Source organism: Hypanus sabinus, chromosome 2 (assembly GCF_030144855.1).
Source record: "Hypanus sabinus isolate sHypSab1 chromosome 2, sHypSab1.hap1, whole genome shotgun sequence".
Classification (NCBI taxonomy): domain Eukaryota; kingdom Metazoa; phylum Chordata; class Chondrichthyes; order Myliobatiformes; family Dasyatidae; genus Hypanus; species Hypanus sabinus.
In genome coordinates, this window is record NC_082707.1 from 183,634,799 (window position 1) to 183,659,547 (window position 24,749).

Below are 24,749 nucleotides of genomic sequence, written 5' to 3' on the forward strand. Positions count from 1 at the left end.
CTGCTCCACCATTCATCATGGCTGACTTATTCTTCCTCTCAACCCCATTCACCTGTTTCTCCCTGTAACCTTTGACACCCTTACCAACCAAGAACCTATCAACCTCCACTGTAAATATACCCAATGGCCTCTATAGCCATCTGTGGCAATGAATTTGACAGATTCACCACCCCCTGGCTTAAGAAATCCCTCCTCTTCGCTATTCTAAAAGGGGCATCCATCCACGTTACCAATTAACCTGCTAATCCATGTGTTTCTGGAAGGTGGGAGGAAAGCGAAACACCCGTAGAAAACCCATGTGGTCACAGGAAGAATGTACAAAGTCTTCACAGACACCAGCTGGAATTGAACCCAGGTTACTGACACTGTAAAGCATCGCACCAACTGCTACACTATCGTGCTGCTATAATGAGACAATAGGAGAGTGAACGATCTTACCAAGCATGATGACCTCCTGACTCTGATTCCTACGGTCACACCTCAGACTGATGACTAGAAGTCCAGTCTAACTGAAGGTTAACAAACAGCATGGGAACAGGAAGCAGGGCAACACGATGTAGATACTGCAGAGGCCACAATGAGGAGATCGCAGAGATATTAGGGCGTTGTTCTTTGCTGTTTTTGCTGCTTTGTGTGAGTCACTAATGGCCAACAATACAAGATAATCCGAAGCAGGACTCAACCTATGTTTTGAGGCTTGAAAATTATTAAACCACCACCTGGAAGATGTCAAATGATGTAGTCCCAAAAGCATGTAGTTCGGCACGGACTAGAAGGGCTGAGGTGGCCCTTTTGTAGCACTTATTGTTCCTAGCTGAGAAGGGAGAGGATTTAAAAGAAAGGGGAAGATATGTAAAATCATGAGGGGTATAGAGAGGGTATAGTGAAAGCACATAGTCCTCCCCAGAGAAGGGGTGCACAGAACAAGAGGGATCGGGGGTCAGCGACTTAAAAGTGTTGTCAGGAGCAGCTTCTTCACACAAGGAGTGGAGTGTATTTGGAATGGGCTACCAGGAATAGTGGTTGAGGTGGAGTCATTAACAACATCTAAAAACCATTTAGAAAAGTACATAGGAGAGGTTTAGAGGACAATAGGCCAAATATGGGCAGATGGGACTAGCTCGCTGAGCAGCATAGTTAGCACAAAGCATTTGGGCCGAAGGGCTTGTTTCTGTGTTGTATGAATCTATGGCATCTAACTTTAACAGTGACATATGGAACGGACTGGGTGAAGACAAGCAGATTCCATCCTCTAAAAGGCACTTGTTTCCGAATGGGTTTCTTTTTACAATTCTATAGAACCACAGAACACTACAGCACAGTACAGGCCCTTCAGCTCTCCATGTTGTGCTGACCCACATAATCCTTAAAAAAATAGTACTAAACCCACATTACCCCATAACCTTCCATTTTTCTTTCATCCATGTGCCTGTCCAAGAGGCTCTTAAATACCCCTAATGTTTTAGCCTCCACCACCATCCCTGGCAAGTCATTCCAGGCACCCACAACCCTTTGTGTTAAAAACTTACCCTTGATGTCTCCCCTAAACTTCCCTCCCTTAATTTTGTACATATGCCCTCTGGTGTTTGCTAATGGTGCCCTGGGAAACAGGTACTGACTATCCACCCCATCTATGCCTCTCATAATATTGTCATAATCTCATAATCATAATCTTGATCATTATCTCATAATCTGCACATTTTTCACGTGCAGTGGAAAATATGGTCAAGTGTTGAAGGGAAGTAGCTGTTCTGTTTTTATGCAGAGAGCAGAGTTCTAGGGAATGAACAACAGAAGTTTAAGGGGGACCTCTATCAAGTCCCCTCTCATTCTTCTACGCAAACTGGCTCCTGTTATTGCATCTTTCACCATTTAAATTCCAGATTTTATTTAAAGATGAAACATGAGGTTTATTTGTTATATCAAAACAGTGAAATGCATCATTTGTATCAATGACCAGCACAATGCTGGGAAGTTTCGCCGTGCTTCCAGCTCCAACAATGCACGCCCACAACTTGCCCTAAATCATACGTTGGAGGGCACCAGAGTGCTCAGAGGAAACCCACACGACATGGGGAGAATGTACAAACTCTTCACAGGCAGACAGGGGAATTGAACCCCAATTTTCCAATCACTTTTGCTGTTAGGCAGTCCCATAACCAGTACGCTGCTCTGCTGCCCCCTTAAAGTTAATCAGTTAACTTTAAAATCCCCAGTGAAACCTGATCTCATACCTTTGGACCAATTGTCCAGGACTCTGTGTTCTACTCCTGCTTTAACCAGTCCGATCATGTTTACCCAGAGGCTGTTCAGCTCAACCGGTCTGTCTTCTGTTTTTTCTACTCCACTCTGCACTCCTCCCATCAGCAACCGTTCCTTCCTTGCCTGCTTATCTGAATTCCATACTAACGTATGGCTCGTAAGATAACACTCAGATTTACACTGAGTCTAGTTAACCCCCAATCACACTACCTTCCTGAATGCGACTGTGAGAAAGAGTCGCACAGAGTTATACAGCATGGAAGTAGGCCTTTCAGCCCATCTGGTCCGTGCTGACCAAGATTCAGGTCATAGCTAGTCCCATTTGCCTGCATTTGGTTCATAATCCTCTAAACCTTTTCTATCTATGCCCCTCATAGTTTTATACAGCCATATAGGGTCGTTCCTCAGTCTCCTACACTACAGAGAATAATATCCCAAGGTGCTCAACCTCTCTCCATAATTCCTCGAGTCCCAGCAACATCTTTGTAAATCTCCTCTGCACTCTTAATGTCATCTTTCCTATAAAAAAGTGACCAAAACTGAGCATTACATTCCAAATGTAGTTTCTTCCCCTCTGCTATCTGATCTCTAAATGGACATTGAGCCCATGAACACCACCTCACTTTTTCTTATATTATTTCTGCTTTTGCATTATTTTTAATTTAACTATTAATTTATACTTGCTATAATTTATTTACATTTTTTCTGTATTATCACTAGATTAGAATTTTATTTCTTACATCCATCTCACAACATGAGGGAGAAAAAAATCTTTATGTTGTGTCTCCATCGCAATGTTCAAGCCATAAAGAAGGGAAATGTGGGAGGATATTGCCCAGACACTATGATTGTATGCATAATTGTTTTGTATACATGTTTGTACAGACAGATATGCAATCAGATCAATACATATTGATCAATCTGATGGCCCAGTGGAAGAAGCTGTCTCATAGCCTGTTAGTCCTGGCCTTCGTGCTGTGGTACCGTTTTCCAGACGTTTACAGCTGAAGCAGTTTGTGGTTGGGGTGGCTGGTGTCCCTGATGATCCTCCAGGCTCTTTTTACACACTTGCAGCTGGAAACGTCCCGAATAGAGGAAAGTTCACATCCACAGATGCGCTGGGCTGTCTGTACCACTCTGTACCCTGTGATTGAGGGCAGCACAGTTCCCATACCAGGCGGTGACACAGCTGGTCAGGATGATCTCGATGGTAGAAAGTCCTGAGGATTTGGGACTCATGCCAGAGTTCTTTAGCCACCTGAGGTGAAAGAGGCACTGTTGTGTTTTTAAACTGGTATGTATAGAACAGCTGAGATTCTCGGTAATTCAAAGAATTTGAAACTACTCTTCCCTTCAACTGTAATCCCATTGATGTCAATGTGTCTCCTTTCCTCCTGTGATCCATGATCAATTCCTAGAGGGAGAGTATTGCATTGTACTGCTGCTGCTAACTTTAAAAATTTTACGATATATGCCAGTGATATTAAACCCGATTCTGAATCTGAAAAGTAGCCTCACCAACATCTTGTACAACTGCAACATAACATCCCATAAGGGCACTGAGTTCCTCCAGCATGTTGTGTGGTTTACTGGAAGGATGTGGAGGCTTTGGAGAGAATGAAAGAGGTTCACCAGGACGTTGCTTGATGAGTGAGCATTAGCTATAAGGAGAGGGTGTTTTCTCTGGAACGTCAGAGTTGCAGAAGGGATACTTGATAGAAGTTTATAAAGCAATGAGAGCATAGATAGTGCAGATTCTTCTTGGGCCCTTAACTCCAGTGGAGCATAGGCCATCGAGGACCTCCCATCTCCAAATTCCTCATGAATTCAATGATATGCTTGTTGTTCATTAATGTTTCTGTAATCCATTGTATCCACTGTACAAGGGATTGGTTTATACAGCTTCTCCAGAGTCCTGTTGGCCAGTCGTATCTGTTTTCACCTCTCAAGACAGGGACGTAGGGTTGGACGTTGAGAGGAAGATATTGCAGCTAATCAGAGACAGTTTCCCAAGGTAAGAAAGTTTAAAAGGCATTTAGGCGCAAACAGATGGGGAACCGAAAGATGTGGATCATGCACAAGCAAATGTCCAGTTTAACTAGTTACGGTGAGCCAAAGACCCTGTTTTGTTGCTGTACTGTGTTCTGAAACCAAAACATCACTGCAAAGCAGGCTCTGAATAGCACTGGAAGAAACCAGAAGCTTAAATGAAGCACCAATCACTTTGGCTAGGCAGAGCTCTCAAACTGCGTGGTTCCATTTGGTCAACTCTAAGGAGGATTGGTGCTAGCAAGTGACAGATTGTTATTTATGGATGAATGGTCAAACAATGCTGGATTATCCCTCCACCCCAGCTCATTTCACACTATCAGCAAATTATGAGTGTTACTGTGCATGAGTTTTGCACTCCACCCAAACCATTTACCATTTCACTGGCACTACCTTCTCTTTCATTCTCCTCCATTCTCATCCCTTTTCATTTTCTCTTCAGTTTTACATTCATAGAACCTTTGTTTACTTCACACTCAATTTCATCCTTTACTTCTGCCTTCTGAATTATTTGTTCCACTTTTCTCCTGATTCTGTTTCCGCTCAGATCCTGGCAAGGGGTAGTCTGAATGCAGGTGGTTGGTTTTGGGCATAGGGATGGAAAGAAAATGTTTGGAAATGTACTGTTGACACAAGAAATGCCCCTGGAGATGAAAATCAAAAAAAAAACCTGCAGATGATGGAAATCTGAAATAAAAACAGGAAATGCTGGGAAGACTCCAATGCCCAGGCAGCATCTGTGGAAAGAGAAACAGAATTCTTTTTCAGGTCCAAGACCCTTCATCTGAACTGAGAAAAGAGGTGAACTGCCCCATTGATCATTTTGAATTGTTCTCAATTTATCGTATATACACACTCAGTGACCATTTTATGCTGTACCTCCTGTGCCTAATAATATGGCCACTGAGTGTATGCTCATGTTCTTGTTCTCCTGCTCCCCGTCTGCTTCGAGGTTTGATGTTTTGTGCATTCAGAGATGGTCTTCAAAGATTCAAAGTACATTTATTATTAAAGTATGTATACAGTATACAACCCTGACATTCGTCTTCCCACAGACAGTCCCAAAACAAAGAGAACCATCATACCCGTTTAAAGAAAAACATCAAACACCCAACACACATACGACGGCAAAGAAACGAGCATAAAACACAGAATATAAAACACCAAATCACAAGGACATCGAAAGAGTCCAGACATATTAATTTCAGCTCAGTTCAATCCAGCGCCTCATCTCTTGCTATCTGCAGGCCACAGCGCTAGTCCGCCCGATCAAGATTGCACAAAACAGCATTTGCTCCCACTCCCACAAATCAAAAACACTATGTCACATTACATTATATTGAGTTACTATCAGTTGAACAAGTCTGGCCATTCTCCTCTGACCACTCTCATTAACAAGGCATGTTCACCCACAGAACTGCCACTCACTGGATGTTTTTCTCCCCCCATAAACTCCTGAGATTGTAATGCGTGAAAATCCCAGAAGATCCACAGTTTCTGAGATAGTCAAACCACCCTTTCTGGCACCAACAAATCATTGTGTGGTCAAAGTCGCTTAGACCACATTTCTTTCCCATTCTGGTGCTTGGTCCGATCAACATCTGAACCCCTTGACCATGTCTGCATGCTTTATGCATTGAGTTGCTAACACATGATTGGCTGCTTCAATATTTGCATGGACAAGCAGGTGTATAGGTGCACCTAATAAAGTGGTTACTGTGTGTACTCCCTTCATCCTATTCATCATTTTCACCACTTTCTGTGTAACATAATTTTTTTTAATCTCTTTTTCCCAGTTCTAACAAATCTCAGACCAGAATCATTAATACTATTCCTCTTTTCCTAAGGCTGGGGTTCCCAACCTTTTTTATGCCATGGACTGATGAGTCCATGGATCCAGGGTTGGGAGCTCCTCGTCTAGAAGCTGCCTGACCTATTGTGTATTTCTTGTGTCTTCTGCTTTTGTTCCAGTGTTACTCTTAAATACACTAACAGTAAAAGCTTCCTTTTTTGAAGTAATATAAAAATCTCACACTGCTTCAGGAGAAGCAGAATAGGTCAAAGTTACACTGAGCCTTGTGATATTTTTACAGGAGCTTCTGAAGGGAGGCTGGAGGATTCTTGAGGACAGAACTTCTGGGAGGGCTGCTAATGGACAATTATGTTCATGGATAAAACAAGGGGCCAAGAAGAAGAGTGGATCAGCTTTGGAAGGTCCTTAGGCTAAGTGAGATCATTATTTGAAAAGGAGGGCAAGATTATTAATGTCAAGCACATAACAGTAGAGCACAGGGGCAGACTGATGGCACCTCTACTTTCGTAGAGGTCTGCGCAGATTTAGCATGTCATCTAAAACTTTGACAAACTTCTACAAGTGCACAGGGAAGGGTATCCCGACTGCTTGCGTTGTGGAAACACCAATCCCCAAGAATGGAAAACCCTACATAAAAAAGTGGTGGATGCAGCCCAGTCCATCACAGGAAGCCATTTCCCCACCACCGAGCACGTGCACAGGGAGCGCCGCCACTGGAAAGCAGCAAAGACCCCCACCACCCAGGTGACGCTCTGCCGTCAGGAAGGAGCTACAGGAGTCTTAGGTTCCACACACCAGGTTCAGGAATAGTTACTGTCCTCCAGCCATCAGGCTCCTGAGCCAGTGTGGGTAACTTCACTCACCCCAACATGGATTTGCTTTCAAAGACTCTCCAACTCATGTTCCCAGTATTATTTATTTACCTTTATGTATTTGCACATTTTGTCTTCTTTTGCACATTGGTTTTCAGTCTTTGTGTGTGGGGCTTTTCATTCATTCTATTGTATTTCTTTGTTCTACTGTAAATGCCCACAAGAAAATGAATCTCGAGGTAGTATATGGTGACATGCACTTACACACTTTGATAATAAATTTACTTTGAACTTTGAAGCCTGTGCTGACCATCATACCATCATCCTTCCTGATCCAAATCCCTCCATTTTCCATAAGCCTCTCTAAAACCCTGGTGAGTGCCACTCTCGTATCTGCTTCCACCACCATCAACACTCCAGCACATCCAGGTACCTACCACTCTCTGTCTGAAAAAGAACTCACCCTGCACATCCCTTTTAAAATTCTGCCCCGTCCCAGGCCATCTGAGGAGAAATATTCTGACTGCCTACTTGATCTATGCCTCTCATGATTTTAGAATCCTCTCTCAAGTCTCCCCTCAGACTGACCCTCCAGTAAAAAAACAAGCCAGGTTTGTCCAACCGCTCCTTATCACACATGCTCTCCAATCCAGGCAGCACCCTGTGAACCTCTTCTGCATCCTCTCCAGTCCTTCTGTGTTCTTTCTGTAATGTGGTGATCAGAGCTGTTATCATTCAAGGGTTGCTAACAAACAGCGCTGACGTGGGTGGGGTTTGGTGTAAGGTATGCCACATGCAGCTGAATCTGTAGTGACCTTTCGTACGGAAGTGTACTTGTCCTGGCTTCCTTTACACAGAGCGTGCCCGGGTTACCACCAACTGACCGACCTATGCACAGTTCCCCCATGCAATTGAACTCCCATAGCACTATCATATTTGAAAGTTGAACTGCATGCATGCATTTGCTACTACAAACAGCAGAACCTACTTCTTCTCTCTCCTCTTTTAGTGACTGTGCTATCTTATCAGTCTATTAACTTTGATAACAATCATTGCAATACTGTGGAGATGTGGTTACCATATCGAGTGATGTTTCTGTATTTCCATCTTGTGAGCAAAATCAGCTTAAGAAAACAGACTGCACGGGCCAAAGGGTCAGGTTCCATGTTGTAGTGTTCTATGTCTCTAACGTAGAACAGTACAACACAGGAATAGTTCCTCTGGTCCGCACCTGGTGCTGATCTAAATAAATTACTAATTTAATGCCCTAATTACTAATTTAAAACTAACCCCCTTTTCTGTGGGTGAAGCATCAAGTGAGAAGTTGGAAGGCAAAATAGAGCCTTGCTCCAGAAAGTCGGGTTCAATTGTGATCTCCATGGAGCTCTGAGATGACATGGGTGCTCTGGTGTCCTCCCACATCTTCAACAAACACCAGAAAATCTGCAGATGCTGGAAATCCAAAGCAACACACACAAAATGCTGGAGGAACTCAGCAGGCCAGGCAGCATCTGTGGAAAAGAGTACAGTCAACATTTAGGGCCGAGACCCTTCATCAGGACTGTCCTGATGAAGGGTCTCAGCCTGAAACCTCGACTTACTCTTTTCCTCTTTATTCTTTTCCATAGACGCTGCCTGGTCTGCTGAGTTATTCCAGCATTTTGTGCGTGTTCCTCCCACATCTTGGTAGAGTACTACAGCACAAAAACCCATTTTGCCCCTGCTGACCTGATCTTCTGCCCAGTTTTATCTACCTGCATCTAGACTATATCCTTCCAAACCCTCCCATCCATGTACCCATCCAAACTTCTTCTAAAGGCTACAGTTGAATCTGCATACGCCACTTCCACTGGCAACTCATTCCATGTTTGCACCACACCCTGAGAGAAGAAGTTTCCCTCCAATTCCCTTTAAATATTTCACCTTTCTCCATTAACCTCCACCATCAGATTTTTGACAGGTCCATGGACCCTACTTTTAGCGCTGCTTTTTAAAAATACTTCTTATTGCAACTTATATGACCTCTAGTTCTTGTCTCACCCAACCTGATGCAAAAACAAAACCTGCCTAATTTGTACACAGAAAATCCAACCAAGTGTAAGGGGGTGATGGGTGAATAGGAGGGGTGTTAATGGGCAGGTAAGAGAAAATAGGTTACAGGGAAATTGGTAGGGGGAATGGCATTGGTGCAGGAACTAGCCTAGATATGATGGATCAAATGGCCTCCTTCTATAGGATAAGGAAATAGAAAAGATGCAAGTCTTCATCCAAAGATTGAACGACTTGCGATCCACATCCACAGATCCCTCCTAGTTGACAGGATGGTTAAGAAGGTGTATGGTGTCTTGGCCTTCATTCGTCAGGGGGTTGAGTTCCAGAGTCACAAAGTGATGTTCCAGCTCTATAAAACCCAGGTTAGACCATGCTTGGAATACTGTGTTCAGTTCAGGTTGCCTCATTATGGGAAGCATGTGGAAGCTTCAGAGAGGGTGCAGAGGAGATTTACCAGGATGCTAGCTGGATTAGAGAGCATGTCTTCTGAGCATAGGTTGAGCAAGCTAGGGCTTTTCTCTTTGAAATGAAGGAGGATGAGAGGTGACTTGGTAGAGGTGTATTACATGATAAGAGGCATAGTTAGAGTGGATAGCTAGAGATTATTTCCCAGCTAACACAAGGGGCTATAACTTTTAAGGTGATTGGAAGAAAGTTTAGGGGTGATGTCCAAGATAAGATTTTTAACACAGAAAGTGGTGGTTGCTTGGAACATCCTGCCAGGGGTGGTGGTAGAGTCAGGTACACTTATCTTCATCATTATGTGCCATGACGTACGTTGTGGCCATCGTGGTCTTTGACCATAATAGGTCACGGCAAATTGTCCTACAGAAGAGGTTTGCCATTGCCTTCTTCTGAGCGGTGTCTTTACGAGATTTTCTTCAGAGACTGCCTGGCATCAGTGGTCGCATAACCAAGACTCGTGATAGACATCAGCTGCTCATACAGCCATCCACCACCTACACCCATGGCTTCACATGACCCCTATTGGGGGGCTAAGCAGGGGCTGCACCTTGCCCAAGGGCGATCTGCAGGGTTGCAGAAGAAAGGGGAACATTACACCATTTTTTGGAAATGCATCTCCGCTCTGCCACTGGCACAGATACGTTAGGGATGTTTAAGAGACTCTCAGACAGGCAGTCTCACGCACACTGGGCTCTCGTGTCTCACGATGTTTAACACAGGGAGCCTCTCTTCTCCAGTTAAGGTGCTTATGAAGCTGGTAGGGTCACTGCTGAGATCTGAACCTAACCTCCGGTGCTGGCTGTGGGAATTTGCATGTTTTCCCCGGGTGCTCCGGTTCCCTACCACCTCCCAAAGACATGCCAGTCAGTAGGTTAATTGCCCCTGGAGTCTGGCTGAGAGGTAGAATCTGGGGTGGGGATTAAGAGTTGCTAAGAATGGGAGGAGAATAAAAAATGAGATTGGTGTAGGATCAGTGTGAATGAGTGGCTGCTAATATGGTCTCGATGGGCTGAAGGGCCTGTTTCTATATGGAATCTCTTGAGGTATTGTAGCTAATGTCAACAGCACTGAGTTGATGACCAGGTAACTTCCTATTAGTAAATCTCTAGAGTGGGATTCAAACCCACAGTCCTCTGACTCAGAGGCAAAGGCCTAACTGAACCATGGTTACAAGCTGTGACTCAGCCTCTTCCTCCATCATCAAACCTCATGGGGATAAATTACTGCATACCCTAGTCTGTGGTTGGTAAAATAACCTAGAGCAAACAAGAATCTTTTCCAGAAAGTATAATGTCAGTGGCAGGACCCTTAGGAGCGTTGATATACAGAGAGATCTTGGGGTGCATGTCCATTGCTAGCAGAAAGCAGCCGCCCAAGAGGTTTGGGTAGGAAAGGGGTACGGCATGCTTCATTAGCCAGGCATGATATAAAAGTGGGCAAGTCAGGCTGCAGCTATATAAAACTTTGAATGGGCCACATTTGGAGTACTTTGTGAAGTTCTCATTGCCCCATTACTGGAACAACATTATGCAGATTATGCACGCACAGGGACTCAGCAGATCAGGCCGCATCAATGGAGAGGAATAAAGAGTTGGTGTTTCAGGCCAAGACCCTGACAGATGTAACCCAGCATGACAAAAGCCTTCTTCACCACCTCGTCTACATTCAGGAAGCCACGTGCTTCTGCTAGTCCCTCTGTTCTACAACAGCACCCAGTGCCCCACCGTTCACAGTCCTACATTCTTCCCAATATGCAACACCTCACACTTGACTGGAATTGAGGAATCGCTTTCCATTCCTCAGCCCACTTACCTGGATGTCAAGATCCCTCTGTAAATTCTGACCAACATCTTCATGGTCAATGATTCAGCCTATTTTATTGTGGCCTGCAAACCCACTTGAACATTCTCATCGAAATCATAAACCATAGAACAAAGAACAGTACAACAATACAGGACAGTACAGTAATACAGGTCCTTCAGCCCACGATGTTGTACCAACCTTTTAACCCACTCCAAGATCAATCCCACATAGCCTCCCATTTTCTTTTCATCCATATGCCTATCTACATGTTCTTAACGTACCTACCTCTGGCACCACCATCAAAACCAGGAGTTCCGCCGGTTGATCCGCCTGTCCAATCCTGTCCTTGCCACTGCTCCAAAGCAATGCTTTGCACCGCGGCCGACTTAGGAAGGAATGGGAGTGGAGGGACAGCTGACGGGTGGAATAGGGTGGGCAAGGGGGTAGAGAGGGAGAAGTTACTCGTGGCAGACCTGCTCTGTCACAAGGTTAATCGGTCGTTGTGAATTGTCCCATGATTAGATTAGGGTTAAATCGGGGTTGTTGAGCGTTGTGTCTCGAAAGGCGGGAAGGGCTCACTCGGTGAGTATATCGAAACATAGCATGCCTGCAATGGTTGGCAGAACAACACAGAACACAAGGACAACAGCAGCAAGACGAGCCCCTTGACTCCTTCCCGCTCGCCCACCCACACAGGCAGGCCTCCAGCCCTCAGCGGAAGCACATTGCAGGTTGTCTCGCACAATCCTCGCTGGCTTGATTTGACACGAAAACAACACATTTCACTGTATGTCTGGATGTACACGTGACAAATAAAGCTAATCTTTTTTTAAGCCTTGAGTTTCGGGTCCCCTCCTGTCCAAATGATGCTAGAGAATTCAGAGAGACTGGATCCCAAGGACCTGTTGCTTGCCTCTGCAGAGCTGTTCTAGCTGTCCTTCCTCAAGGTTTCGCAATAACAAACGTGACCCCACACTGCAAGGGAGAGAATAAAGAGGAGATCTGTTGGCCTAACATCAACAGAAGGTGAAGTGCTAGAACAGAATGTGAAGAAGAGAGCTTGAGATAAAAACAGGACTGAGCAGAGGCTGCATGGATTGATGAAAGAACGACCACAATTAACCCACTGTCAGGAGTTGGGGGACCATGTGTGCGTGGGGGTGAGGGAGATGTGAGAAAGGGAATCGTTCTGCTATCATTGCATGTTGGTTGCATGGTGTTCTGCTGAGCGTGGTAGACATGCTACATCGATGCCACACTGCACAGCAACACTTGCAGGCTGCCCAGAGCACACTTTCAGACAGTGTTGGTTGTGAACACGAGTGATTCATTTCTCTATAAGCAAGGGATGATGGTAAAGACAGATACCATATAACCATAAATTACAGCATGGAAACAGGCCATCTTGGCCCTTCTAGTCCATGCCGAACACTTACTCTCACCTAGTCCCACCGACCTGCACTCAGCCCATAACCCTCCATTCCTTTCCTGTCCAATATACCTATCCAATTTTTTTTCTAAATGACAATACCGAACCTGCCCCTACCACTTCTACTGGAAGCTTGTTCAACACAGCTACCACTCTCTGAGTAAAGAAATTCCCCCTCGTGTTACCCTTAAACTTTTGCCCCCTAACCCTCAACTCATGTCCTCTTGTTTGAATCTCCCCTATTCTCAACGGAAAAAACCTATCCACGTCAACTCTATCTATTCCCCTCATAATTTTAAATACCTCTATCAAGTCCCCCCTCAACCTTCTACACTCCAAAGAATAAAGACCTAACTTGTTCAATCTTTCCCTGTAACTTAGGTGCTGAAACCCAGGTAATATTCTAGTAAATCTTCTCTGTACTCTCTCTATTTTGTTGACATTGTTCCTATAATTCAGTGACCAGAACTGTACACAATACTCCAAATTTGGTCTCACCAATGCCTTGTACAATTTTAACATTACATCCCAACTCCTATACTCAATGCTCTGATTTATAAATGCCAGCAGACCAAAAGCTTTCTTCACCACCCTATCCCCATGAGATTCCACCTTCAGGGAACAATGCACCATTATTCCTAGATTACTCTGTTCTACTGCATTCTTCAATGCCCTACCATTTACCATGTATGTCCTATACATTAGGGACATCTAAGAGACTCTCAGACAGGCACATGGACAAAAGAAAAATGGAGGGCTATGTGGAGGGGAAAGGATTAGATTGATAGATTGATCTTAGAATAAGTTAAAAAGCTGACACAACATTTACTGTGCACCACTGTTCTATGTTTCAATACATATGTGATTAATAAATATAATTTAAATATAAAATAGAGAAGGTAATAATGAACTAGATGTGTACACTTAAATTTTCAGAAGGGTTTTGATGAAGTTGTTCAGTAGGATTAAGGAACATGGTACTAAACTGATCTGGGTTGAGAACTAGCTAACAGCAAAGAATGAGGATCAAAGGCAGGCTAGTGGTTATCAAGAACAATTGCATAGGCCCTGAATTTTCCCAAATCTGAACCAAATATCATATTTCCACATTTACAGACAACACAAAACAGGGTGGGGTTGTGAGAAGGGAGAAGAATGTGAAGAGGCTTCAGTAGGTTTCAGACAAAGTTGAGTGGGTGAGAACATGGTAGACATCAGTAATATGCAACATGGAAAAAAATGTGAAGTCATTCAAAATAGGAAGTCATTCAGCTTGCTACAAAACAGAACAACAAAGTATTTTTAAACATTTAGATTCCACCTCCCTTTTCTATCAGATTCCACCATCTACCATTCTCTTAATCACCTTCACCTATCACAGTGGTTCCCAACCGTTTCTATGCCCCACACCCCTAGGAAATGTTTGATTAATGTTCGCACCCCCTACAAAAGTAATATTACATTTGAAGATGAAAAGTCTAATTACTAATTTTTGAACCACAAATTGAACCACAAACAATACTGCCGGTGAACAAATTGAACTTAAAAAAAAAGCTTTTAACTCTGTGCATAAAATGCAAATATAAATTGAGCAATTAGATTCTAATTTATTCAGAAAAAATTGTAAATGGTAAATTGATGAGATTCCTCAACTCTGAAGTGTAACTTCCCAAGTAACACTAATGAGAATCCTCAATGCTGACTCGGGCAGCGGGAGACTGGAGTGTGCTTGGGACAAACGTTACTACCACTTCTCAAGGCACACTGGCAGCTGGCTGAGTGATGACTCATGACTTGTCACTCAAGCACACAAGCCACTCTTTATTGCACCCCCTGAAATTCCATCTCGCACCCCCTGGGGGTGCGGGCACCCCAGGTTGGGAACCCCTGACCTATCACAATAGACAATAGGTGCAGAAGTAGACCATTCGGCCCTTCAAGCCTGCACCACCATTCTGAGATCATGGCTGATCAATTCCTATCAATACCCAGTTCCTGCCTTGTCCCCATATCCCTTGATTCCCCTATCCATAAGATACCTATCTAGCTCCTTCTTGAAAGCAGCCAGAGAATTGGCCTCCACTACCTTCCGAGGCAGTGCATTCCAGACCCCCACAACTCTCTGGGAGAAGAAGTTTTTCCTTAACTTTGTCCTAAATGACCAACCCCTTATTCTCAAACCATGCCCTCTGGTACTGGACTCTCCCAGCATCTGGAACACATTTCCTGCCTCTATCTGGTCCAATCCCTTAATAATCTTATATGTTTCAATCAGATCCCCTCTCAATCTCCTTAATTCCAGCGTGTACAAGCCCAGTCTCTCTAACCTCTCTGCGTAAGACAGTCTGGACATCCCAGGAATTGTGAATCTACACTGCACTTCCTCTACTGCCAGGATGTCCTTCCTTAACCCTGGAGACCAAAACTGTACACAATACTCCAGGTGTGGTCTCACCAGGGCTCTGTACAAATGCAAGAGGATTTTCTTGCTCTTGTACTCAATTCCCTTTGTAATAAAGGCCAACATTCCATTAGCCTTCTTCACTGCCTGCTGCACTTGCTCATTCACCTTCAGTGACTGATGAACAAGGACTCCTAGATCTCTTTGTATTTCTCCCTTACCTAACTCTACACCATTCAGATAATAATCTGCCTTCCCATTCTTACTCCCAAAGTGGATAACCTCACACTTATTCACATCAAACATCATCTGCCAAGTATCTGCCCACTCACCCAGCCTATACAAGTCACCCTGAATTCTCCTAACATCCTCATCACATGTCACACTGCCACCCAGCTTAGTATCATCAGCAAATTTGCTGATGTTATTTTCAATGCCTTCATCCAAATCATTAACGTAAATGGTAAACAGCTGTGGTCCCAATACCGAGCCCTGTGGCACCCCACTAGTCACCACCTGCCATTCCGAGAAACACCCATTCACTGCTACCCTTTGCTTTCTATCTGCCAATCAGTTTTCTATCCATGTCAATGCCTTCCCCCCCGATGCCCTGAGCTTTGATTTTACCCACCAATCTTCTATGTGGGACCTTGTCAAATGCCTTCTGAAAATCGAGGTACACTACATCCACTGGATCTCCCCTGTCTAACTTCCTGGTTACATCCTCAAATAACTCCAACAGATTAGTCAAGCATGATTTACCCTTGGTAAATCCATGCTGGCTTAGCCCAATCCTATCACTGTTATCTAGATATGCCACTATTTCATCCTTAATAATGGACTCTAGCATCTTTCCCACCACCGATGTCAGGCTGACAGGTCGATAGTTCTCTGTTTTCTCCCTCCCTCCTTTCTTAAAAAGTGGGATAACATTAGCCATTCTCCAATCCTCAGGAACTGATCCTGAATCTAAGGAACATTGGAAAATGATTACCAATGCATCTGCAATTTCCAGGGCCACCTCCTTCAGTACCCTAGGGTGCAGACCATCTGGACCTGGGGATTTGTCAGCCTTCAGTCCCATCAGTCTTCTCATCACTGTTTCCTTCTGAATGTCAATCTGTTTCATTTCCTCTGTTACCCTATGTCCTTGGCCCATCCATACATCTGGGAGATTGCTTGTGTCTTCCTTAGTGAAAACAGATCTAAAGTACTCATTAAATTCTTCTGCCATTTCTCTGTTTCCCATAACAATTTCACCCAATTCATTCTTCAAGGGCCCAACATTGTTCTTAACTATCTTCTTTCTCTTCACATACCTAAAAAAGCTTTTGCTATCTTCCTTTATATTCCTGGCTAGCTTGCGTTCATACCTCATTTTTTCTCCCTGTATTGTCTTTTTAGTTAAGTTCTGTTGTTCCTTAAAAACTTCCCAATCGTCTGTCCTCCCACTCACCTTAGCTCTGTCATATTTCCTTTTTATTAATGCTATGCAGTCTCTGACTTCCTTTGTCAACCACTGAGGCCCCTTTCCCCCCTTTGAATCCTTCCTTCTCTGGGGGATGAACTGATTTTGCACCTTGTGTGTTATTCCCAAGAATACCTGCCATTGCTGTTCCACTGTCTTTTCTGCTAGGCTATCCGTCCAGTCAACTTTGGCCAGCTCCTCCCTCATGGCTCCATAGTTTTCCCTGTTCATCTGCAACACTGACACCTCCGAGCTGCCCTTATCCTTCTCAAATTGCAGATAAAAGCTTATCATAAAACCTCCCAGCCTCAGGCACTATCCCCATTCTCTGCTCCTCCATCTGTCTATCAAGTCTCACCTGGAATCACCTATCCTCTACCAGCCCCTTCCATTTCCTTCACTTCTTTATAATCACTACCTTCCCACTGTCCAGACAAAGGGTCTCAACCCAAAATATGAATGCCCATTTTCCTCCACAGATGTTGCCTGACCATCCGAGTTCCTCCAGTAGTTTGTCATTGTCCAGATTCTAGAATCTAAAGTCTCTTGGTTCTCTGTATTTTTTAACATGGTAACTTACTTACTCACTATCTATTACACTGCTGGTGTTTAGGGCAGCAATGAAGGTTCTGCATCTCTGGTGGTGTTCAGGGCTTCCTTCGTCACGTCTGAAGTTCCCTCTTGGTTTTCACTACTGTCCGCCGTGCAAGCCCTGGAATGCCATCGCATACAGATGTAGAAGGAATCATCTTTGCTATTTCTGTAACAATTTTGGTTTACCAGTCAGAGTCGTTATCCCTGAGCTGAACCCCCAAACCTGGAGGACTGGTGGACCACTATTACTCTGGCCTCTACCCTTTGACCTTTTTAGCAACGGTGACCCTACCAAGAGTCAATGCTTAAACCTCTGACTCCAGCCAACATAGCTCTCGGGGTCATTCAAGCCTCCAAACCGTACAACAAGGTTGAGGTGCTCTTGGAGGTTCAAATGGTAAGAGATGTTGACTTCCACAGGAACCTGGTATACTTGTGGATATACCTCTGAAAGTTAGCATGCAGGTACAGCAAGTAAATAGGAATTCACATATTATGTTGACTATTACGAGAAAGTTTAGTGCTGGAGTTGGACGGCACGGTAGCACGGCGGGTCGCAGATAGCTTTACAGTTAGGGTTCAATTGCCACTGCTGCCTGTAAGGAGTTTGTATGTCCTATGTGAGTTTCCTCTGGGTGCTCTGGTTTCCTCCGACATTCCAAGGATGTACGTTAGGGTTAGTAAGCTGTGGGCATGCTATTATGGCGCCGGAAGAACGGCGACACTCGTGGGCTGTTCCCAGCACATCCTCAGACCATGCTGGCCACTGGTGTAAACGACACATTTCACTGTGTGTTTTCATGTTTCAATGTGCATGTAACAAATGAAGTTAAGGTTTATATATTTATAAAGATATTTCATGACAAGCATATACAGACATGGAGGGGACACAACTGGAGTACACTGTACCTTTTTGATATCCTTGCTAAAAGGGGAGGAAATCAGAGTTGGGCTGGTCTGCTTTTTGTGATAACAGTTATGCCTTACAAGGAGAAATTGAGCAGACTGTTCCTGTATGCTCTCAGGTTAATCACATTGGAATACAAAAGTTCTTACAGGACTCGACAGGCTGGATACAGTGACAGAAATCAATCCTGATGAAGGGTCTCAACCCAAAATGCTTATACCACCCACAGATGCTACATCATCTGTTATTCCTCCAGCATTTTGTGAGTGGGCAGAAAGGGCGTTTCCCTTGGCTGAGAGGTCTAGAACCATAGATCACTATCTCAGGACACGGAGTAGGCAGTTTGGGCCTGAGATTTCCTCACATAGCATAACTCTTTGGAATTATTTCCCCCTGAAGGGCTTGTGGAGGATTGGTAAAGGCTCATTCAAGGTGGAGATGAATAGTTTATTGGATGTCAAAGAGCTGAGGCAGACAAAGCAGGAAAATGCTGAGATAGAAGATGACATTGATTGGATCCAACTAGTTTATGGCCTTATATACCAGGGTGCAAACAGTCCTTCCTCCTGAGAAGCTCAGAGTGAAAATCATGTACACAGTAGTAAATACTGAAACAAGAAATACAAAATGGTAAGTGTTTTGTAAGTGCTAAAGTCACAATAACAGAAGAGGTAAAGGTAAGAACGTAGAACATAACAGCCCAGTACAGGCCCTTTGGCTCATGATGTTGTGCTGATCTTTTAACCCAAGATCAATTTAGATCCTCCTTCCCACTTTACCCTCTAGTATTCTATCATCCAGAGTCTCTTAAATATCCTTAATGTATCTGCCTCTAGCACCACCCTGACAGTGTGTTCCACATACTTACCACTCTGTGTGAAAGTTGTACTTCTGACATCCCCCTGTACTTTCATCCAATCACCTTTAAATTATGCAACCTCATATTAGCCATAGCCACCCTGGGGAAAAGGTGCTGGCTGTCCGCTCGACCTATGCCTCTTCCCATCTTGTAATCCTCTACCTCCGTCAAGAGTCTGAGGGTGAGGTGCCCCCACCAGGAAGGGGACCACAATCAGGTTTATTATCAATGACATATGGCATGGAATTTGTTGTTTTGCAGAAGCAGAATGGTGAAATATATTTTTAAATGATGTTACAATAAGAAATATATTTTTAAAATAAATAAACAGGGCAAAAAAGAGAACAAAATACTGAGGTAAAGTTCATGGGTTGGTGATTGAGGGAAAGTAGCTGTTCCCAAAGCATTGAGTGCTCCTTGATGGTATGTCCTGGAGGGTGAGGATCCTTTATGTGGAGCCCCCGAAGGCACTAGTGGTCGTCGCAGTCAGACTGCTCTCCATGGTAGAAATCGATCAGATGTGAAAGAAGTGATTGGTTCAGAAGTCTCCTAGCTGCAAGAAGCTGTTCTCGAGTTCAGACTATCTTCTCCCAGAAGGACAGACAGACATACCTTATTGAAAGGGAATAGCAAAGTTGGAAGGCATTCTTGACAATAATGTTCACCTTCCTGATGCAATGTTGTGTGTAGATGGTCGGAGCAGTAAGTTTATAATCAAAGTATGTGTATGTCGCTATATACCCGATTCACTTTCTTACAGGCATTCACAGAAAAAAAAATCAGAAATACTGTACAACAGAATTAGTGAAAAACTATATGTAAATAAACACTAACAATGTGTACACAACTAAAATATGAAGAAATAATGCAGAGAACACGAGTTGTAGAGTCCTTGAATGTAGGTGCAGCAGGCAGTGGCGGCCGAATGGCCTGCGTCCCGTAGTCCGACTTGTGTCCGACTCATAGGGAGCGGAACAGATTTTGCAGTGCATCAGAATTCCCATATAGCAGCAGAATCTAACCAGCCTCAATCAAGCCCGTGACTAAGTCAGGGCATCGCTGTTTCCCAGAAATGCTTCGTTTACTTATTGCTGCGTTTTCCCACATTCCATTGTCTTACCACAGATTCGTAAACTCTGGCTGCCGTACCCAGACACAATTTAAGCGGCATTTAAACACGCCCTCTGACTATAGATGCCAACCCAACTAGCGTCTGCTCTGTGGCTTCCTCCTCAGCTTGAAGTGCGTTTCCACTCCAGGCAGCTGAGATCTGACATATTCAGGCTCTCTCCAAGAGCACCTATTAAAAAGCCTCCGCCCTGGGACATGTGTTTATGAACGTTACCTTTGAACGATCCTGAATACCAACAGAGCTGTCTCCACACGCTGTTCTTCAGCCGCTATCACTTCTTCTGCTTTGTAATTCATCTGCAGGGATCTAAGATGAGAACAATTGAATCTGGCGTAAGTCTGAGTTAATTTGACTGAAACTACCTTCTGATTGTTTCAGAGAATAACGATTGTAAGCCAAAAAAAACCGCTGTTAAGTTTCGAACCGAACCTGAAGCGGTTGCGAGAGATCCAGCTAGTCAGCATCTGTTTTATATTAACTTTGTTTAATGCTTGTAGGAAGAAACTAGTTAAAATACATAGAGCCGGGACAAACAAGCAGAGTGGGGCTTCGTACCAGGAATTCTTAATATGGGGAGCAAGTGTGATGTAGGTGTGGAAGAGCGGGGACAATCTCAGAGGCACGCATACTTCTGTGTAAAGCAGTTAGTGGTTACCGAGAAGAGGATGTAGTTGAGTGAACACCAGGTGTAGAGTGTGTTGTTGGATTGCTCGACTTAATTTAACTGGCGTTGTTCTTTGCCCGAGGGGGGTGAGATTTCACAGCGACGGACTTTCTCATTTGCTCCACTTGAGGGATTTTCTGAACCCGGCGGCCTTTCCTTGTCCTTGTAGCAGCAGGGTGAAGTTAACCCTCGAAAAGTTTTGGGTAACTTGTGTTGTTTTTAGTCCCGAGAAGCAACGGGTCGGGTTCATGCGAAGCTGCGTTTCAGATGGGCTGCCCGGGACGCCAAGCCTGTGAGTGGGGTATTGGGTGGGCGGAGACTGACTACCATGGCAGGCATGAACTTGACGCTCGGTCTGAGGAGCTGACAAACTCGTCTGTGGAGTGAATTAGGCCCCCACTGGGTAATGGTGTCAGGTTGACGTGGATCGAGGAGAGGTGGGGTGGGGGGGTTGTTGGCAGACTCCTGCCTCAAAATTGTGTGTTCGGGTCCCGGTGAGGAGATCTTAAACACAAGAGGTTCTGCAGATGTTGTAAATTTCGAGCAACATAAACTCGGCAGATCAGACAGAATATTTGGAGGAACGGTAAACAGTCGATGGTTTGTGCCAAGGCACTTAATCACGACTCGAGAATGAAGGGTATCAGCCCTAAAAGTCGACTAAATTCCCCACCAGAGATGCTGCCTGACCTGCTGAGGTCTTCCGGCATTTTGTCCTGTTGCTGAAGAGAACTGAAACCCAGAATCACTCACTCAGAACTGGAGTTAGGATGAAAAGGGGGAAGCAAGAGTAGTTAATAGCTAGAGATTGAAGGGGGGGGGGGGTTGAGTCCCAGACTTCGGAGTGAAGGAGGGAGAGGAGGCTGAGATCGTTCGAAAACTGGAGAACACGGACAAAGGTGAAGGGCGGTGGGGGGGGGGGGGGGAGATTTTAAAAAGACCTGTGATGTAACCTTTCGCAGAAGTTTGTGAATACCAGGAATGAGCTTCCAGACGAACTGCTCAAGGCGGACACAACTACAACATTTCAGATACATGCGCGGAGCGTTAAGGCCACTGGGGTCGGCATGGAGCAGTTGGGCCGAAGGGCTATATTAGTCAATGCACGAGCAAATCTGCAGATGCTGGTAATGCAAGCAACACGCAAAAAAGCTGGAGGGACTCAGCAGGTCAGACAGCATCTGTGAAAGAGGGTAAACAGTCGACGTCTCGGTCGAGATCCTTCATCAGAACTCATGAAGGGTGTCGGCCTTATTTATTTATTTTCATAGATGCTGCCTGACTTGCCGAGTTCCTCCAGCGTCCTGTATGTGTTGACTGTATTACTCTGCGATTTAGAGGGAGGAAGTGAAACTCTTATTTCAGGGTTATAGTGGGGAGGCTGAGACTCGGCGGGAGGGGTGTGATGTTCAGACTCGGGAGAAGCGAGACTGAAACCAGGGTGGTTACAGTGGGGATGATACGGGGCTGAGTTCAGAGCCGGAGTGAGTGCAGTTGTAGGGCTGTATTTCGTTTTGGAGGTGGTGAGGTTTGAGACCCAGGAGGGCTGTGTACACCTTGGGGCACCCCTGCATCGGGCTTCTGTAGGTGCCGACTTGACCCTCAGCCTGGGAGAAATGGACCTTGCCTCAGCCCCAGCCCGTAGGCCGTATTCATCTCAAACAACCTCGCTCAGCGCATTATGAATTATTTGTCCACTACCACCTTCCCTCCCTTCTACAATCACCCTCCTCCTCCTCCTCCACTCCCTCACGAAACCACTGGTTTGCCCTGATACACCTGGGGTTTGGTGTTAGACATTAGAACGGGAGGTCCCGATTCTTGGCCCCGCTACAACAAACTCATGCGCGGTGGTCGGCCTTTTAGAGAAGCGCGTGAACGGGCGTGGGTCGTTAGGTTTTTGATCATGCGCAGGCAGAAGGGATTAGCTTCATTTGGTTTCGTGGTCGGCATAGGCATGGTGGGCCGAAGGGCCTGTTCCGGTGCAGTACTGTTCTGTTAGTGTCACACCTTGCTGCGCCCGCGATTCCCGCCGCTGTCTGTACGTTCTGCACCGGGTCGTGCGGACCTCCTTCCGCTGCTCCGACTCCAAAGGGTTGGTAAGTTGTGAGAAAGCTGTCAACGTCAGAAACATGACCACACTTTCCCACATCCCCCAGCACCTCCTCGAACTGTGCTGATGATGCTTTGTAGTACATATGACCGAGACAGCTAATCTTTAATCTCAATTGCTGGAAACACGTCTATCTCATGCTGATGAAAGGCTGAGTGCTATCACTATGTCTCCATGATGTATCGCTAATGATACTATTAGGGTAAAGGGTCCACCTCATTGAGATAATTCTGCAGACCAGCCGGAAGTTAGTGTTGTCCTAACCTTAGCAACCCATTGCTCTTGACCATTGGCTGGCACAGCCTTACACCTCAGGGAGTTGAGGAACCACACACCATGGTGCAGGAAAATGTGACATTCTGCCATGTTTCACCCTGAGGGTGTGATCTCAGATTCAACCTCCAGGCCTCAGTTCTTTACTTGCCCCTAGAAAGCATGCTGTGTGCAAGGAAAGTCTGCCCTTTGTCTGCAATGAAACCCAAGGCCAGGAGCGGGAGAGAGTAGAACATTAGGAGGTGGAATTTTGCAGCACAGTACAAGCATCTGCCCCCCACCCCAGGCTCACATTTTGTGTGATCCTCTAACTCAATCCAAGATCAATCTGACCCTTCCCTCACAAATAATGCTTCATTTTTTCAAATGCCCCTGATGTACCTGCCTCTACCACCACTTCCACGCATACACCACTGTTTTAAAAAATACTACCTTTGACATCTCTCCTACAGATTCCTCCAATCTCCTTAAAGTTATATCCTTTTGCATTCAGCATTCCTACCCTGGGGAAAAAGTCTCTTGCAATCCACTCGATCTATGAGTTTAATAATAAGAAACACTGTAGAGCAAGCAACTACCATGAACATTGTGCAGCAGACTCGATGGACCAAATGGTCTAATTCTGCTCCTATATCTTATGGTCTAAACCTCCACTCAAAATTACTTCAATTCCCTGACACAGCATTAGGGGAGGATTTCAAAAAGAAAAAAAAGATTAGCTTCATTTTGTCACTCAGCGTTCCCTCTAATTTTTTTATGGCTGCACAAACCAACCATTGCTCTGAGCAGAAAATTTTACACGGCCTGAAAACTGCTCAGCAGTTTAATTCTTTATTTTGTAATATGCGTTGGCATTCAGCGGGCTGGCAGTTTATTAACATTCAGCTACAATTACTTCCATTCTGTGTTTATTGTTAAAATTTGTAGTAGTGTTGTAACTTAAAACACTGACAATATAAATATGTTGAAGCTCTAAAATGTTTCAAATTAAAGGTTGCGGTATGTTTATTATTTAGAATATTTATGGATTATATTCATGAGTACACAATTAATGGCAAGGTATTTCACAATTCTATTAATGTAGATTTCAAACTTAGAATAATTTCACAATTACATTAACATTGTCTAAAAGAAAGTTCCAGCTGTGCGCCAAAAAAGACTATGTGCACGGGAGCATTTCAGTCACTGTGTGGCCGTGCATCCATGCAGCCTAGAGGGAGCAGTGTTCTCACTTGTACATCAAAGTATACAGTGAAATGTGTCATTTGTATCAATGACCAACACAGTCTGAGGACTGTGCCAGGGTAGCCCGCTAGTGTCACCGTGCTTCTGGTGCCAGCATAGCATGCCCACAACTTGCAAATACCAATCTAAGGAATGTGGGCAGATACCAGAGCACCCAGAGGAAACCCACAACGTCATGGTGAGAACATACAAACTTCTTACAGACAGTGGTAGGAACTGAACGCTTACGTCATCTGCCACACTTCACTGAAATGTCATGAAACTGTTGGCATTAATCCTGTTTTTTTTTAAAACTCTTGCCGCATTCCCATCCAGTTCCCCCACCCCCCCAATTCGACCACTCACCCACAGACTAGGATGAATTTACAGTGCCCAGATATATATCAACATCTACACCTTTGGGATTTG

The 24,749-nt window shown here is 44.6% G+C and overlaps 1 protein-coding gene across 7 annotated transcripts in view; it reads left to right on the forward strand.

Moving 5' to 3' along the window:
- LOC132388634 (ovarian cancer G-protein coupled receptor 1) overlaps positions 1 to 24,749 on the forward strand; it is a 79,797-nt gene that overhangs the window by 34,734 nt on the left and 20,314 nt on the right. Inside the window, exon 1 of one of the 7 annotated variants that reach the window (XM_059961008.1) lies at positions 20,119 to 20,378. The exons of 2 other annotated variants lie outside the window; for them this stretch is intronic. The gene's annotated coding sequence lies outside the window, so the exon portion shown is untranslated. Of the gene's footprint in view, positions 1 to 20,118; positions 20,379 to 20,860; positions 21,003 to 21,591; positions 21,610 to 21,649; positions 22,810 to 24,749 lie in introns of those variants that run through there. 4 more of the 7 variants (XM_059961031.1, XM_059961021.1, XM_059961039.1 and 1 more) reach the window with 4 other exon arrangements.